At 43.2% G+C, this 16,213-nt stretch overlaps 1 long non-coding RNA gene across 1 annotated transcript; it reads left to right on the forward strand.

Moving 5' to 3' along the window:
• The first annotated feature begins 331 nt into the window (after positions 1-331).
• LOC117222563 (uncharacterized) lies at positions 332-11,059 on the forward strand. The gene is made up of 2 exons (XR_004490723.2): positions 332-479; positions 9,509-11,059. It is a non-coding gene; the product is annotated as an uncharacterized LOC117222563 (long non-coding RNA).
• Positions 11,060-16,213: the final 5,154 nt, after the last annotated feature.

The raw sequence follows: 16,213 nt of genomic DNA on the forward strand, positions 1-16,213 counted from the left end.
GGAGTCTTTTTTACAGTTCGTTCTCCGGTCCATCAAGCTTCACCTAATCGTGAGAAATCTCACAGGACACAAAGATCACGAGGTATTTTCTTGCGCGCACTGTATTTCATCGCGAAGCAAAGAATAATTAAGCAACAAATACAATGTGTCTTCGTTTCCTTTTCCCACGAAGAAAACTTGATGCGATGGTTCGCCATGGCCGGAAAGCACGTATTACTTGAAATTGGAGTTTCCGTTTTAATTGAAGGCGGTTCCGGATCCGAGAACCGATAGAGCTTCTCTTTATGGTCCCGCTGGGTTCACTATGTCACGGTATCGTTGCCAGCGACTATTAGATTGGCCGGCTCACGCGAATATATTCGTTCGATTCGAGCACTCGAGCAACCGGGATCGGCCGCTGGTAATCCCTCTTTATTATCGCCATCAACAATTCAGCTTCGTTAGCCGAAGGATCTCCGCAGGAGCGCGCCGCAAAAGAGGTAATATGAATAATATTTCTTGATAGAAGCTAATGGCACCGCGGGGACATCAATCTTGCTGTTTAATTTATCAACGGTGTCTGTTGTAATTGCGCGGGTTTCGGCGTGAAAAGCTGCATAGTAATGTAGGTCATGGCATTGTTTCTTCCAACGTCCGCAGCCTTTTTCGCGCTCGCGCGTCCACCGAGTATAATTGCCGTTCGTGGCGACAAAGTACCGTGGACGGATCGAGCGAGATTTCATTAACTTTTCATTCGAGGGGAAGAACAAAAATATAATCCGTCGTGCGTTGCCGTCTGAATGAATAACCTTTCGGTTATCCCGATTTGGATTCGTCGTTTCATTCCTGTCGCAGCGTTTGCATTATGCAATCAAGTGCAGCGTATGATATTAGCAGATTCAAGTCCCAATTTTTCTAACGTTACAAATATATAATATAACAACATCGAGGGAAAACTAGGTTAAATAGAAAAATAAAGGTTAGGCTCGATAAAAACTAGAAAAATACGCGTGCAATTGTCGACTTTCCTGCGAATTCTATCAATGAATGAGTCCTTGTAGAGCGATTTATAGTCAAATAAATTACTTAGAGAACGGAATGCGAAGTTAATCACGATACACAGTTTTTCTATGTTCTTGTATAAAATAGGCGTGGCTCTATCTGAATGGGCGAGACTTTTGGCTCCTAATTTGAACAAAGCCTTATGGAGTACTCAATGCAAAGCCTTATGCAGTACTTTTGCCTCACCTAAAACGATCAAAAACAAGCTAAATCGCGCTAGATTCTATCACAAAATGCTATCCGTCTCACTTCCTCCAGCTTCAGTGGGCGTGGCTTTTTGGCTCCTCGTTTCAAGAGAAATCTGCAGAGCAATTTTAGCATCGCTTGATCTAGAACGATCTAGGACAAGCTAAACCGCTTTAAATCCTACCGGAGCGCTGACAAAAACCAGCCATCTCTTTTCCTCAGCGTGTAGGTTGTTCTGAGTGGGCGTGGTCTTCCGGCTCCGCATTTCGTCAGAGCCACGGCAATACCCCAAAGAGCAACCTATTTCCCAAGCATCGTTTACAACAACGAGGCTTGGGTCTCTCGTCTCCTGATTTTGACACTGGGACCAGTTCTCTTTCGTGTTACGGAGTTCGATAAGGGGACGCTGCAACAAGGCCCAAAGATTCGGCAGAGACAAAAATGTCAGGCAGATCGAGGTGAAAACAGAAACGCGGGGTGATAAGAGAGGCAAAGGGCCGTTCGACGGTTTATCGAAGCACGTGGCGTGGGACACGTGCCTAAAGGTCGTCGCCCGTCTATACCGGATTTTGTTTGATCTCCCTCTCCCATTACCGCACTCTTCGCTCCTACTCGACCGGCTAATCATCCGACCCCTTATCCTAATCCCAGTCTGGCTTGACCAACTAATAGAAAAACACACTCGCCCAGAGATTTATTGGGAAAGCATGCTTGTAACGATGTTCCTGTAAAATACGGTTTCACATTAATTACACGGTGAAGCGAGCGTAAACAAACGTCGCGACAGAAATTAGGATCGAGCGTGGCCGGAACATGATCCAACAGACTTTTTCTCGCTCGAGTGACAGATGAAAAATTACTGGCGCGATTGCAAAATGCGCTTAATCGATATTTAATCTCTGCACCTTGCCCGCAGCTTTCACCTTTATTAATTCGTTCCCGGTGTTGCAATTCTTTTTTTACGCAACAACACGGGTTTCTGGATTACTCTCGGCGTTAGTCCCGTTCAACCGGGGGGTTAACCGAGAGCGCGCATAAACGTCGTTGAAACCGCAAACGCGAAAGCAAAGTCTGTCCGTCGAAAGTCGATGGCCGGGCAATAAAAAGCAGGCGTTTAGGGAGCCGTTTTAGAATCTTAGCGTGGTTTAATGGGCCCTTCAGTCGATCCCACCGCCATAAATTATGGCTTCAAAACGGCGCCCGTGATTCGTGGCTTGCGGAAATACTCGGGAAACTCCAACTTAATGTCACGGCAAGGTATAATAGAAATTTTAACATTGTTCCTTACTCGCGTCCTTCCAAATAATCCGTACAATCCCATGAATCACTATTATCGATCCCGTGGCGCGTTTAACCCTATTGCACGGCTCCGGTAATTGCTGCATTAATATTCTCCGAATTTAAATTGGATCGAAGCTGACATTCAATTAAAAACTAAGATTGGTTACTCGATCGCGGTATATTCTGCTTAAACTGGCGGCGCTGAAGCGATTTATGTGAACAGGCTTAGAACGTTCACGGGATATTTGCAGCGTTTGTAATTAAAAGAGACGGCATTCGAGAAATTATTGTGTGGATACGGCGCGGTCTTGCGCGCGACGAAGAAAACAATTGAGGGATGAAGTACGTATTACGACCGAAGGCGATGATCTAGGAAAGGTCGGCATCGTTTTCGGCCATCCTCGCGATCAAGCCGGTGTCGTTATGTAAGCACCGACGGTAATTTACGATATGGACGAAGCAATTCTTGACGGAACGGTGAACCGGCTGGTGAGTTACGCCGAGGCTGGAACACTGCAATCCCCACGTGAACCAACCGCTATTAATAGGAACCAGCCGCACCTATTTATCTTGCATAGGAGAGTCAAGTGCAGCTGGCTGGCCAGCAACTATAATACCGAGCCGACAAACAACCTCTCGATCAACGATTCAGCGTTGCAATCCTGCGACCACTGTTCCCACCATTTTTCGAACGCAGCTCTTTAAACCGACCCGTGTTTCCCGCTCTCGTCGGCTTTGCTCCCGCAACACGGTGTCGCAGCACGATTGTCGTACAGGCAAATTTTGTTTTGTTCCAATTTACGAGATAAAGAAGAACGGCTCGGTTTCTACCGGAGTCAAATGTTTCGAAATTCTGTACACATTTCAATACAATGTTGTACACATTTCACGTCTAGCTACATTTTAAGATAACGCGGCGTAATTTTTATCGAGGATATTATTTTTCATGGCTGTGTGATTTCGTGGTCGTTGTATTAATTCGGAAGAAGTGGAAACACAATCTTAATCAATATAAAGACTGTTATCTCGGCAACTTGAATAACGCAGATAACAATTAATTAACGATCGTACGAGGCAGGGATACGGTAGAGTTGACATTACGATATGGAATAAAATGTGAGTGAAATTTTAAGAAGACATTATTATTGAGATGTCGTGGCGGGGCCATGAAAAATGACATCCTGGTACAGAAATATCGGTTATCTTTCATAAACACCGTCTACTTATTTAGTCATTGAACACTAAAATCGTACAGGAATAATTACTACGTATTCTTGCGAAAGTGCTGTAAAATTCGGAGTTTCTTCTCTTTGTATTCTGTTACGTTGAATTCCAATTATGTTGAAACCATTTGGCTCTTGGCAGCTCTCGGATACTAAAGATTGCATTCAAAGAGGAGAATGTTACTCCGATTACTATGGAGGATTCATTGAAATGCGGAGGTCATGCGTGGCACAGTTCCCGCGGCCGAAATGCAGTTCGAAAAAGATCGATATCGGATTCGGAAGCGATGAAAGGGAAATTACACGGGCCGCGTAATTAGCGTGCGGCCGCTATCGGAGAGGAAGTCCGCGTCTCTCCTTCGTCTGAGAGAGTCCGCGATCCGAGCAGGAAACAATGAGGCCGATAAGACCGCTCTCTTTATCCCTCTCTCACTTCCTCTCTCTCTCTCACTCTCTCCCTCTCTCTCTCGTAGCCGGCCGTTTCGTTGACGCACGCGTAAAGCCTATCTCTCGTACGCTCGAATTTCTATACTAGCACATAGGACCGTCTATCCTCATACACGTGTTCCGTTCCGATAAGATAAAAGGTGACACATTTTTTCGAGAGCAAGAAACGATCCGTTTCGTATACTCTCTGTATCTATTAAAAAATCTATATCGCGTGCGGCGGGCCCACGGAAGAACGCTGGCAACGCCGCACTGCTCTGACAACGCCGCGCTCTTATCGAAAAATACAAATCGTCGATTACGCTCAATGGACGTCTAATTTGATGGTGCCGCGAGTTCTTTCCTATTCCAGCATGAAATTACGATTTTATTCAGTGATAATTACACCTTGGAAAAATCATCACGTGGGAAATCACGTTCTTCGAGAAGTTTCCATGATCCATAGAGATCTAGACTTTCGTGTGATCTAGACTGCGGATCTTTGTGCAAAATAAACTAATTCCAAGCGAATTGCCAGAATTAGACATGAAACAAAACTGAATGATTTTAATAACTCGAGAACAGTAACAACATCGTTATATTCCTCTAACGCCTTCCACAGTTTTGTATTTCACTTACTCATTTTTAGCTTGAACGCATAAAATAAGCAGTCTTACTAATAACGTAATAGAAACGATAACAGTGTTATAAGAGAGCTGGCCTCTAGAATTACTTTCAGAGGAAATCGACAGTCCATCTGTTACAGTAAGAACCCCAAAGACAGTAAAAACCGACTTAAAACCGTCCCTTCCTTAAGATATTTAAAAATGACATAGAAAAACGACTGTGTAGCTGGAGCATGAAATGAGTCTCAAAGCTTGCGTGTACAAATGCAAAAGTGTTCAATTTCGCCGGTCACGATCGTCCGACGCTATAAAACAACACATGCAAACGAAGGAGCGAGGAGCAAAATTGCGGGTTTGTGTGTGTGTGTGTTCGTTTGCATCGAATTCGGGGTCTGCCAATGGTCCACAGCCCGGAGATCTGCCAACTTCCGCGTTCGCTTTTGTGCGTATAAACCTGAACGGGTTCCCCTGAAAAAGAACGCGTTCCTCCGCCAATGCGTCCGGACGGACGTGCGTGTACACACCACGTGTCCTACCCTCGCGTGACTCGGTACCGGGAGCACGTGGCCCCCCACCACATGTCCCTGGGGTCCGCCGATCGCTCCCGGAGAAAAACACGGGGAAAAGATAGATCCTAGAAGGGCGAGGGGAAGAGATATAGAGGCAGAGGGAGGAACGCTCTGGAAGAAGACGATCGAAATCGGTGAGAAAACGATGGCGAGGCTCCACCGAGGGGGGGAGCACGGCTACGTCGAGGGTGAGATCAAGTAAGACGAAGGTTCGGGACGACCAAGACACAGGGGGCAGCTAAAAGGGGAAGCTGAGGCACCTACAAAGGCGATGCAAATTATTCAAATTAGAACAACATTTTGTTCCTGCTGTCTTTACCCTTCTTCCGATCGATTATACGTATACATATGCGGGCAACATGGGGGTGTGCGCTAACGCTGGATCCATTTCTAAAAAGATTCGGATTTGTATTTGCAATTAGAGATGATCTTTTGCTTGCCAGTTCCAGATTTTGGTCTGGATTCGAAAAAACGTTTGAAAAGATGGTCTTTCACTATTAAACATCTTTGTTTCATGAAAGTGTACATGAAAGAACAGCGAACTCATATGTTTACTATTAGACATTTTTCGTTGTATTATATTCTTTTCATTAACACTAAACCTACCAAGCAGTAATACTAACTGGCATGTACTGCTTCACAAAAGTGAGAAGACCGAATTTATTTAGAATTTGTAAAGTTTTTTATTATTAGACATTTTTCGTTGTATTATATTCTTTTCATTAACACTAAACCTACCAAGCAGTAATACTAACTGGCATGTACTACTTCACAAAAGTCAGAAGATCGAATTTATTTAGAATTTGTAAAGTTTTTTGTTATTAGACATTTTTCGTTGTATTATATTCTTTTCATTAACACTAAACCTACCAAGCAGTAATACTAACTAGCATGTACTGCTTCACAAAAGTGAGAAGACCGAATTTATATTTAGATTTTGTAAAGTTTTTTATTATTAGATATTTTTCGTTGTATTATATTCTTTCCATTAACACTAAACCTACCAAGCAGTAATACTAACTGGCGTGTACTGCTTCACAAAAGTGAGAACACCGAATTTATTTAGAATTTGTAAAGTTTTTTGTTATTAGACATTTTTCGTTGTATTATATTTTTTCCATTAACACTAAACCTACCAAGCAGTAATACTAACTGGCATATACTGCTTCACAAAAGTGAGAAGACCGAATTTATTTAGAATTTGTAAAGTTTTTTATTATTAGACATTTTTCGTTGTATTATACTCTTTTCATTAACACTAAACCTACCAAGCAGTAATACTAACTGGCATGTACTGCTTCACAAAAGTGAGAAGACCGAATTTATTTAGAATTTGTAAAGTTTTTATTATAAAACTTGCTCCACAATAATATAACTTATTCAAGCGTTTTCCACGAAAGAGTCTCGGAACTTTACAGAATTGCAAAATAAGAAAGCGGTCACTTTGACCGCGGTAGGTTTAGTGTTAAAGATTCTTTAATTATTTTAGAAGGTGTTAAAGACATTTAATAAGACCACAGGTTTGACAAATTCCAAATGGAAATTACTTAAATGCCCTTAAAAGGCATGAAAATTAACCAAAAATAGCAGTCTAACCGAAACAATTACCCATATCTTCTATCGCACGGGCTTATCTAAATGGTCCCGCTTCGTAAAATGAATTTGTGGACGTGACGTATTTCAAACATTTAAATTTCCAATTAAATCGTCGACTCTATGTACGTGGACAGGAAAAGAGTTTACGAGGCGTAGCATGCGCAAGAAATGGAAAATAGACGATAAAGTCCTTGTGCAGTTTGTTACTTCCACCGAAGACAACGTCGATGCAACTACGTGTACAGGGTGCCTCAAAATTATGTTATTTCCGGGAAATGAGAGGCTCTTGAGCTTATTTCAAGCAACTTTTTCCTTCGTGAAAATGCAATCCGCGGTTTTATTTACGAGTTATTAACAAAGAACAGTGACCAATGAGAGACGAAATTAGCTGGCGCTAGGCGGCCAACCTCTGAGCTTCGACCTCTCGTTGGCTCGGCCGCCTCGTGCCAGCCGAGCTCGCCTCTCATTGGACAGTGTCCTTCGTTAATAACTCGTAAATAAAAAGCTCGAATTACATTCCGTCTAAGAAAACAGTTACTTCGAATGACCTGAGTTGCCCCTCATTTCCCGGAAGTAACATGATATTAAGGCATCCTGTATGTAGGTATAATATTTTCTTTGTGCGAACCATTTCGGTACCGAGAATAGCCTTTCGCGATATCATGGTCTAGATAGGCGGTTATCTAGCGGGACAGCCTCTGTCGATTTTTTGTTCCGGGTGTACTAATCGAATCTTGATTTCGACCGGCGGCAAACAAATCGTCAGGCGGTGCTATGACATCGACCACCTCCACGATGCTACGTACGCTATTACAAATTGCGCTACGCTCGCTGGAAACCGAAGATAAATGGATCCCCATCCCCTGCCACGGAATCTTCCACTTATCATAGCCAGTGGCGCAACGACACACGAAAAATATCGCGTTTCGTGCACGCTATCCGACCGATGTGTACAACATATGTATGTATGTATCGCAAAGGCGGACCGTCGGACAACGACGAATATTCAATAATTTATCGAGCGCTCGATCGGCTTTCGAATGTTCCGATCTACCGAACATGAATCTTCAGTCCTGCCTGTTAAATGTTTGAAGGCCGCCGTTCAAGGTCGAGCAAGGTCGTCCATAACGAAGCACTGCCTTCGTTAGCTTCCAAACTACTACCTTGGTCTACTATTTGGTCTATTACCTTCCTGGTCTGTGATTTATTGTTACATTTCCATTTATTTATTGCTGCATTGCTCGTCTTTGCGCGAAATAAAACTAGAATTAAATTTAAAGTTAATTAAATTAAATTAACCAGAGATTGAAAACTGTTATGATATCGGTATCGGTTCCCGGAACAGTTGTTGAGTATCGAGAAAGTCTCGTAACTGGTACAAACTGCATAATATCGGCTACGATTCCTCGCATCTGCTACTATTTTTTCGATTTCGGTAATACGAAGTACTACAAAGATGTGATCGTGTCGCGCGAATTTTCCGCTTAAATGTAGAATCCATACTTTGAATACCAGAAGAAGATACAATGTTTTTATTGCATATAATAGAACTATTGGGTTGTCCGGAAAGTTCGTGCCGATTTTCGGTAGGTAGCGTGAGAAACCTGACTGAATATATCACAACTATTGTGTGTGTGAATACAAATGACATGTGTACATATTCTAAAAGAGATAACTTCAGCCATATTTGGAAAAAAGTTTGGTTACGATTCCTTAATTTCTCAGTTTTGTACGCCTTAGAATATGGTGGCAAATAAAGTGCATTATAGGCATTTAATGCTTTTATTTTTCCGAAAGGGCAAAAATGCCACACAAGCGGCATATAAGATATGCGCTGTTTATGGCGAGGATGCTGTAGCCGAAAGAACTGTGCGGAAGTGGTTTGCTCGGTTTAAAGCTAGAAATTTCGACCTTGAAGATCAAGGACGAGAAATTTTTTGCCAGAAAACCTGAGAGGTTCTGGAAGAACGGAATTCTCAAGCCGCATGAAAGATGGAGAAAGGTTGTGGAACAGAATGGTACCTATATAATTTAATAAATGTATACCAATATTTAAATGAGCTGCGTCTTAATTTTCCTAAAAAATCGGCACGAACTTTCCGGACAACCCAATACATCCGAAAAATATAACAGTTGCCAATTAATAACATAAATAGAACTTAACGTAGAACCAATGTAATATCGGTTCTAAATGAGCAAAACCAAAGCCAATATGTACAAGCCAGAACCGACATACATACCTTGTAACAGTTACGAGATTCATTCGGTTCCTCGTAACCGTTTTAGCTCCAATCGACAGGTAACGGTTTACAACCGCATAATGGTCTGAACTTCTTCGATGCTCGGTTTTAATCGAATGCAAACAAAATATATTAACGGGAGTACGAACAGCTATCGATTTAACGGCTCCGCCATTGACCGACCGGTGACCATCGAATTATTATTGAACGGACGACCGACCGGTCGTCATTACATCGGCTACCGACACCATTATCGAACGTGACATCGATTGACCCGTTCTAATTACAATATTCTTACGCGTTGCGAAACATGTCTGCAGCGGACAGTTCCATCAAAAGGCCTGCGTCACGATCGTCGATCGGGGATGGATCGGATCGGGAATTGATCGGCGGCTCGGGGGTCGGATCAGAGACGGGACACGATTCTACGCGGATCTACGAGGCCTACGGGTTCACGCAGATTTATCAACGAAACGTCGCTGGCTCAAGGAAGCCGTCATGTATCGACGAGAGCACCTTGGGATTCTTGTTACTCGGTTCGCTCCTTGGTTACACAACCGGCTCTCCCGCCAACTCGGCCAACTATCGACCCCACCAGCTTCTCGCTGCCCCCTTTTTCTTCCGTCTTTTCTCTCTCTCTCTCTCTCTCTCTCTCTCTCTTCGCCTCTCCCTGCCTTTCTATCCGATGTGCTCCCCTCAGCCTCTTTTATTCCAACCCCATCTCTCTGTGTTCCTTCCTTTCTCTTTTGACAACCTCCGTCCTTCCACTCTTTTCTGTCGGCCGCTTGTCCTTTCTCTGCGGGCCTAACCCTACGTGTCACTCCACCGGAGCCTGGACCTTCTACGCTTCGTCTAAAGGACCTTCTAACGTTCGCTAGCATGAATGTTAACCTGTTGACCGGGTGGTTTCGGGGATGCTGAATAAATCTCGAGGCTTCAAGGGTGGAAGAAGGACAACGGTTGAACGCGGAAGAGAAGATATAATCCGTCGGGCCCGGAGACAGGTCCATCTTGGGACACGGTATACGCTTTTACGCTGTACTATGTTTGATTTTCCTTTAAATTGCTCCAATATGGTCCAGTTTTGTTAACAGGCTCCGTTAGGCTGTACGTTGTAAGCGAATCCAACCGAGGTAGCCATTTGCTTCATCTTTCCAGTCAAGTAATTCTTATGACACCGCGGATTTGATATATTTGTGACAAAAATGAGTAGATCGAATTTAGAACGGTAAAAATACTAAAATCGACTTGTTACAACGATTAAAAAACGAAATAAATATGCATGTAGCTCCTGTGTCTTGAAATTTGTCGGGACAATTTTGACTTTGCATAAAAATCGGAAGTTTACTAATGACCTTGGAATGCAGAAGTAAATGGCGGGAATGTTTTAATTTCAAAGAATTCTAAACTAAAATTTGTAAAAATACTAAAACCGACTTGTTATAATGATTAAAAAACGAAATAAATATCCATGTAGCTCCTGTGTCTTGAAATTTGTCGGGACAATTTCGATTTTGCATAAAAATCGGCAGTCTACTTATGACCTTGGAATGCAGAAGTAAATGGCGGAAATGTTTTACTTTCAAAGAATTCTAAACTAAAATTTGTAAAAATACTAAAATCGACTTGTTATAACGATTAAAAAACGAAATAAATATCTATCTAGCTCCTGTGTCTTGAAATTTGTCGCGACAATTTTGATTTTGCATAAAAATCGGCAGTCTACTTATGACCTTGGAATGCAGAAGTAAATGGCGGAAATGTTTTAATTTCAAAGAATTCTAAACTAAAATTTGTAAAAATACTAAAACCGACTTGTTATAATGATTAAAAAACGAAATAAATATCCATGTAGCTCCTGTGTCTTGAAATTTGTCGGGACAATTTCGATTTTGCATAAAAATCGGCAGTCTACTTATGACCTTGGAATGCAGAAGTAAATGGCGGAAATGTTTTATTTTCAAAGAATTTAAAACTAAAATTTGTAAAAATACTAAAATCGACTTGTTATAATGATTAAAAAACGAAATAAATATTCATGTAGCTCCTGTGTCTTGAAATTTGTCGGGACAATTTTGACTTTGCATAAAAATCGGCAGTCTACTTATGACCTTGGAATGCAGAAAGTAAATGGCGGAAATGTTTTATTTTCAAAGAATTTAAAACTAAAATTTGTAAAAATACTAAAATCGACTTGTTATAATGATTAAAAAACGAAATAAATATCCATGTAGCTCCTGTTTCCTGAAATTTGTCGGGACAATTTCGATTTTGCATAAAAATCGGCAGTCTACTTATGACCTTGGAATGCAGAAGTAAATGGCGGAAATGTTTTACTTTCAAAGAATTGAAAACCAAAATTTGTACGAAAAATGCGGTGTCCGGAGCTCTGTTCAAAAGTGGAAGATTAATTGAAAATGTCGTTCGCATCTCGATCGCGATGTCCTAATGACAGTGAAGGTTCGTCAGGGACCAACTTAGACGTAGCTTCCACGAATCGTGGAAGGCCTCAGGATTGAGAAACCGCGCGGTTAGGTAAGTAGAGCGCTGCCAAAAGCTGGCTCGCTTTTCCGTCACACCTAACTGTGTTCCCCGACAGGAGCGTTTTATAATCTGCTAATTAACGAGTCCGCTTCTCGATAATTGTCTGCAACGCGCGAGTCCGGATCGCAACGCCGCGTGTTGTCCCCGTCGTCCTCGTCGGCGTGATTTACGTCACGAGTAAATATGCGAGAGCATTATTATCCAGACGACATGCTACAGTTTATCGTCTCGGCGAGATCTCAGACTTCCCGTATCGCCTGACTGTTTCCTGACACGCGGTCAGGCCACGTGACCGAATAATACTTTTCACCCACGAGCCGCCTTGGGTCGCTTTCAGAGTCTTATCGGTGCTCGACAAAAGTTAGGGGCTTGCGACAGAAATTTCCCCCCGTCGGGTTCGAAACTCTTCGAGAAGACCCACCCGGCTCTCGGCGGACAGTTCTTGCCGCGACAACTTCTGTCGCGGCTTTCAATCCCCTTCTCAACGATTTTGCATTTTATGCTAGAGAAATATTGCAGATTAAGGGGATCCACGAAGATCAGCTCTGAAAACTCTTCGACGACGGGAATACAGGGAAAACTGAATTCCCGCTGCTCTCGCCTTTCGATCCGGTTTCGAACGATTTTGCATTTTATGCCAGCAAAATATTGCGCATCCGCCGACAACAGCTTCGATTTTTTTAAAGCGAAAGAGCCTCTCTCTGCGAATTCGCTTCGGTATACGCAGCACAAAGCAGGAGTTAGCTCGCTCGAGCAGGAACGCGCGAAGATTCTCCGAATCTCTGCGGAAGATTGCGAAAACGCCGACCCGGGGCGCGAAAGAAGAGTCGCAGGGGGAAAGAGCTGAATCAAAAGAATCGCTCTGGCTGGGGCTGACTTGTTAGCGTAAAACGAAATACGATTCCGGGCCGCGGGAGAGGGGAGAGGGGCGAATCGGTGAATCGGCGAACCGGCCGAACACCAACGGAAAAGCAAAAGAGAACGCGGTCGCGAAAGGACGGAAGAGGAAGAGAGCGAGCGAGGCTAAAGGCTCGCGCGAATCGCTGCTTACGTAAGTACAAGTACAGATAAGAACGTGCTTATCTGAAGAACCCTAGCTTGCGAGCCGGCTCGAACGAGCCGAAAGTGCGCAAGCGAAATCAACATGGCGGGACAACATTTTTTTCGAAGTTTTCTACACGATGCCGACGACGAATCGGTGAACAGCGAGCCAGGATCCCACTTGTCCGTGAAAATAATTATTTTCACGTTATTTGCAGATTTATATAACGACGTAAAAACCTGGGTGACCTTGAATTATTTCTAAACAAAATTTTCTGAAACTGCGAGCGTTGTGATATTTATAAATGAGATAAAAACTACTTTCGACACAGATAAATAATCTGTATTTATCAATATGCATGAAGTTGTTTTGCGCAATTGTTATTTGATGATTTATAATAAATACTTATAAAAATTCATTTCACTTCGAATTTCAGAATTTTCGCTTCAGCATATTTTACGCAATCACACAATCCAACGACGAATCGGTGAACAGTGAGCCAGGATCCCACTTGTCCGTGAAAATAATTATTTTCACGTTATTTAAAGATTTATATAACGACGTAAAAACCTGGGTGACCTTGAATTATTTCTAAACAAAATTTTCTGAAACTGCGAGCATTGTGCTATTTATGAATGAGATGAAAACTACTTTCGACACAGATAAATAATCAAAATACAATTACCAATATATATGAAGTTGTTTTGCGCAATTGTTATTTGATGATTTCTAATAAATACTTATAAAAATTCATTTCACACTTCGAATTTCAGAATTTTCGCTTCAGCATATTTTACGCAATCACACAATCGTCTAAAACGAATAATATTTTGGATTTAATGATTTTAAAGTAGTTTGTAAGTAAAAAAACTTTCTGCAAACCATTAAACTTGACGATGACGATGACGACAACTGTGCGACGACAGTCGTTTGCCTCTTCTAGATGAAATAATTTTCCATTTGTACCTCGTGCCAGTTTGACACACTTCTTACTGGTTCTGAAGAAGTAATATGTCCTTAACTTCGTTTAATTAGCTACAAACGACACTATTAATCCCATTTCAAACTCATTTAGTTTCATCATAACTTCTCGTGTTCAAAAGGGGGATTCGTAAGGCTAACCGATTGATCTCTCTATAATAATTATTTTTTCTCGTCCTTGTACCAATTCCTTACCAAGAAACAAATTAAGTTGGGAAAAATGGGAGACGGTTGAAGATTAATAATCTGAAATGTGAACGCGGCGATAATAATTAAAGCTGCGTCTCTACAATTTGAAGGTGAAACGAGTCCGAGGTCTTTGACAAGGTAAAGAGGAAGCGCTTCTATCGGTGACTCAACGGCTGCTTCAAAGGCCGCAATTCTACGGCAGCGTTTTACTTCGTTTCGTCCCACCTACAACGCAGTCCGCGGTCCCAGCAGGCACCGGCTCGTAGACGTTTTAATTTAGCACGTAATTGGTGGCCTTGTCTGTCAATTTTCATTCATAAACGTAGAATGGAACACGAAACGATGAAACGAAAGGACAGCTTCGCGGCTGCGAGAATTAACGCGAGAGACCGCCGTGTGCTTGTGTGTTCGCTTGGAATTGCAAAGCCGGCTGAACTATGAACCCGAACTGTGTTTGCCAGCGGGGAAAGGGAGTATACCATAGTCCCGGCGATGAACGCGCGATTCGCGGAAAAATTTGTCTTCCCGCGATAAGTATCGGGAGCCGGTCGAGCGGAACAATAGAACGAGTTCGTAAAAACGATTACGTATTCTCGCGTTGCACACAGGTGCATCGGGGATAAGTACCGAGAGGTGAGCGTGGCCGCGACCACGCTGGTCGACGGCGGTGATAATCGCGAAATTCGTTTTCCTCTCCACGCATCTACGTCGCCGATGCTGTTTCATTCGGCGTTATTGTTGACGCTCGATGAGCAACGGCTCGTCGGTGGCGTGTTATGCAACCAGCAACAAGCTAGGCGAAACGATGACTTGGTCGCGGCTCTCGGTTTCAGCTGGTCTGTTCAAATAATCCTGTGAAAAAGGTGGGCACGTCGTTATACCAACGACAATTTTACGCTTTACCTTATGACCGGCGTTAATGAGTTCTCAGTCGGACTATTAACACGTTCGCTGGCGTGTCGCTCGTAATTGGGTGACACAATTCCCTGGCCAGGTTTAAGCTTCGTTTTTCTTGTGACAAGCTCGAGCTGACTCTAGTAATCGCAGTGCAGAACGATTCGTTAACGTAACCGTCGAGCAATCGTCTCGATAGAGAGATAGAAACGATTTTATGTACAAAGTAAGGAGGTACAATGGAAGTTTGAAGGTGGTTCTAGATAATTGAGCGCGTGAAAAATGAGCCAACTGAGAAAATGCATTAAACATCTTGACGGTGCAGAAAAATGCATTCGCGGCGCCCAGACCTTTTCAACTTTAAATGTGTTACTTGTGTTCGTCGTCGGCGGTGTTAGCGGACCGGAAACGCCACTTGTTAGGTGATTCGCCTAACGCCTCCCATGGTCCCGCAAAATTATGTAAGTTCGTTCGCCTCGCCGAAAAATTCGCGAGAGGCGCTGCGGTCGGCCGGTTCCTCTCGCCGAAAGGAATTAACTTCAAGGTCTTCTGCGTAACTGGCAATAATCGTTGCCCTGAAATTCTCAATTTGTCGGCCTCCCTCTGCAACGCCTCGCGTCCCGTTCGCCAAAAATACGCGCCGGCTAAAGTCGTCGTTGTCGTCGGCGTCGACGTCGTCGTCGCCGACGTCGCGTCGGTGCAACGCGATGCAACGCGTCAGCCGGCCGTAGCGGGCAAATGAAAAATCAGGCTGGGTCATCGGTGCGTCATCTGGCTTTTTGTGAGGTTAGACGCACTGTGTTGCAGTGCCAACCGCCGGTGGCATGACTTTTCTTATGCAGATGTCGAGCGCAGTTTCCTCGTGCTGTTGCGTAAAGACGCCATTTTGATGCCTGACCTTTGTCCGCTGGGCTCGGTCCGACCCGGGCTTGGCGAAGCATTTTTCTCGTTCGTAAAATTAAGCTCGCAGTTGCTTTTATCAGGTTTGGGTTGGTCGCTCGGGCATACGAAATTGATTGACCCAATTGTACGATATCAAAGCGCTGGAGACCTTCCAAACTTAGACCTTATCGTCGCGGAGGCAGCAAATCCAAAAGAATAAGAACCGTATGTTCGTCAAGCGTTCGATCAGCCAACGATTTATCAGAACATAGTCTGCCTATTTCAATAGTTCAGACATATTACGAATGCTTACAGCACTAGGAACGGAGGGATCGCAGGGATATATCCGTTTCATTTGTATGTCGATAGCACCCTTGGGAGCCCGAAATTTCCTCGTGATCTCAATAGATCATTCCGCTCGTTCTTAAAAAGTCTGGGAGGCTGCAATTGCGCACAATGAACTGCCAGCATCTGTAACCCTACTATCTAGAGA

Source organism: Megalopta genalis, chromosome 1 (genome assembly GCF_051020955.1).
Source record: "Megalopta genalis isolate 19385.01 chromosome 1, iyMegGena1_principal, whole genome shotgun sequence".
NCBI lineage: Eukaryota > Metazoa > Arthropoda > Insecta > Hymenoptera > Halictidae > Megalopta > Megalopta genalis.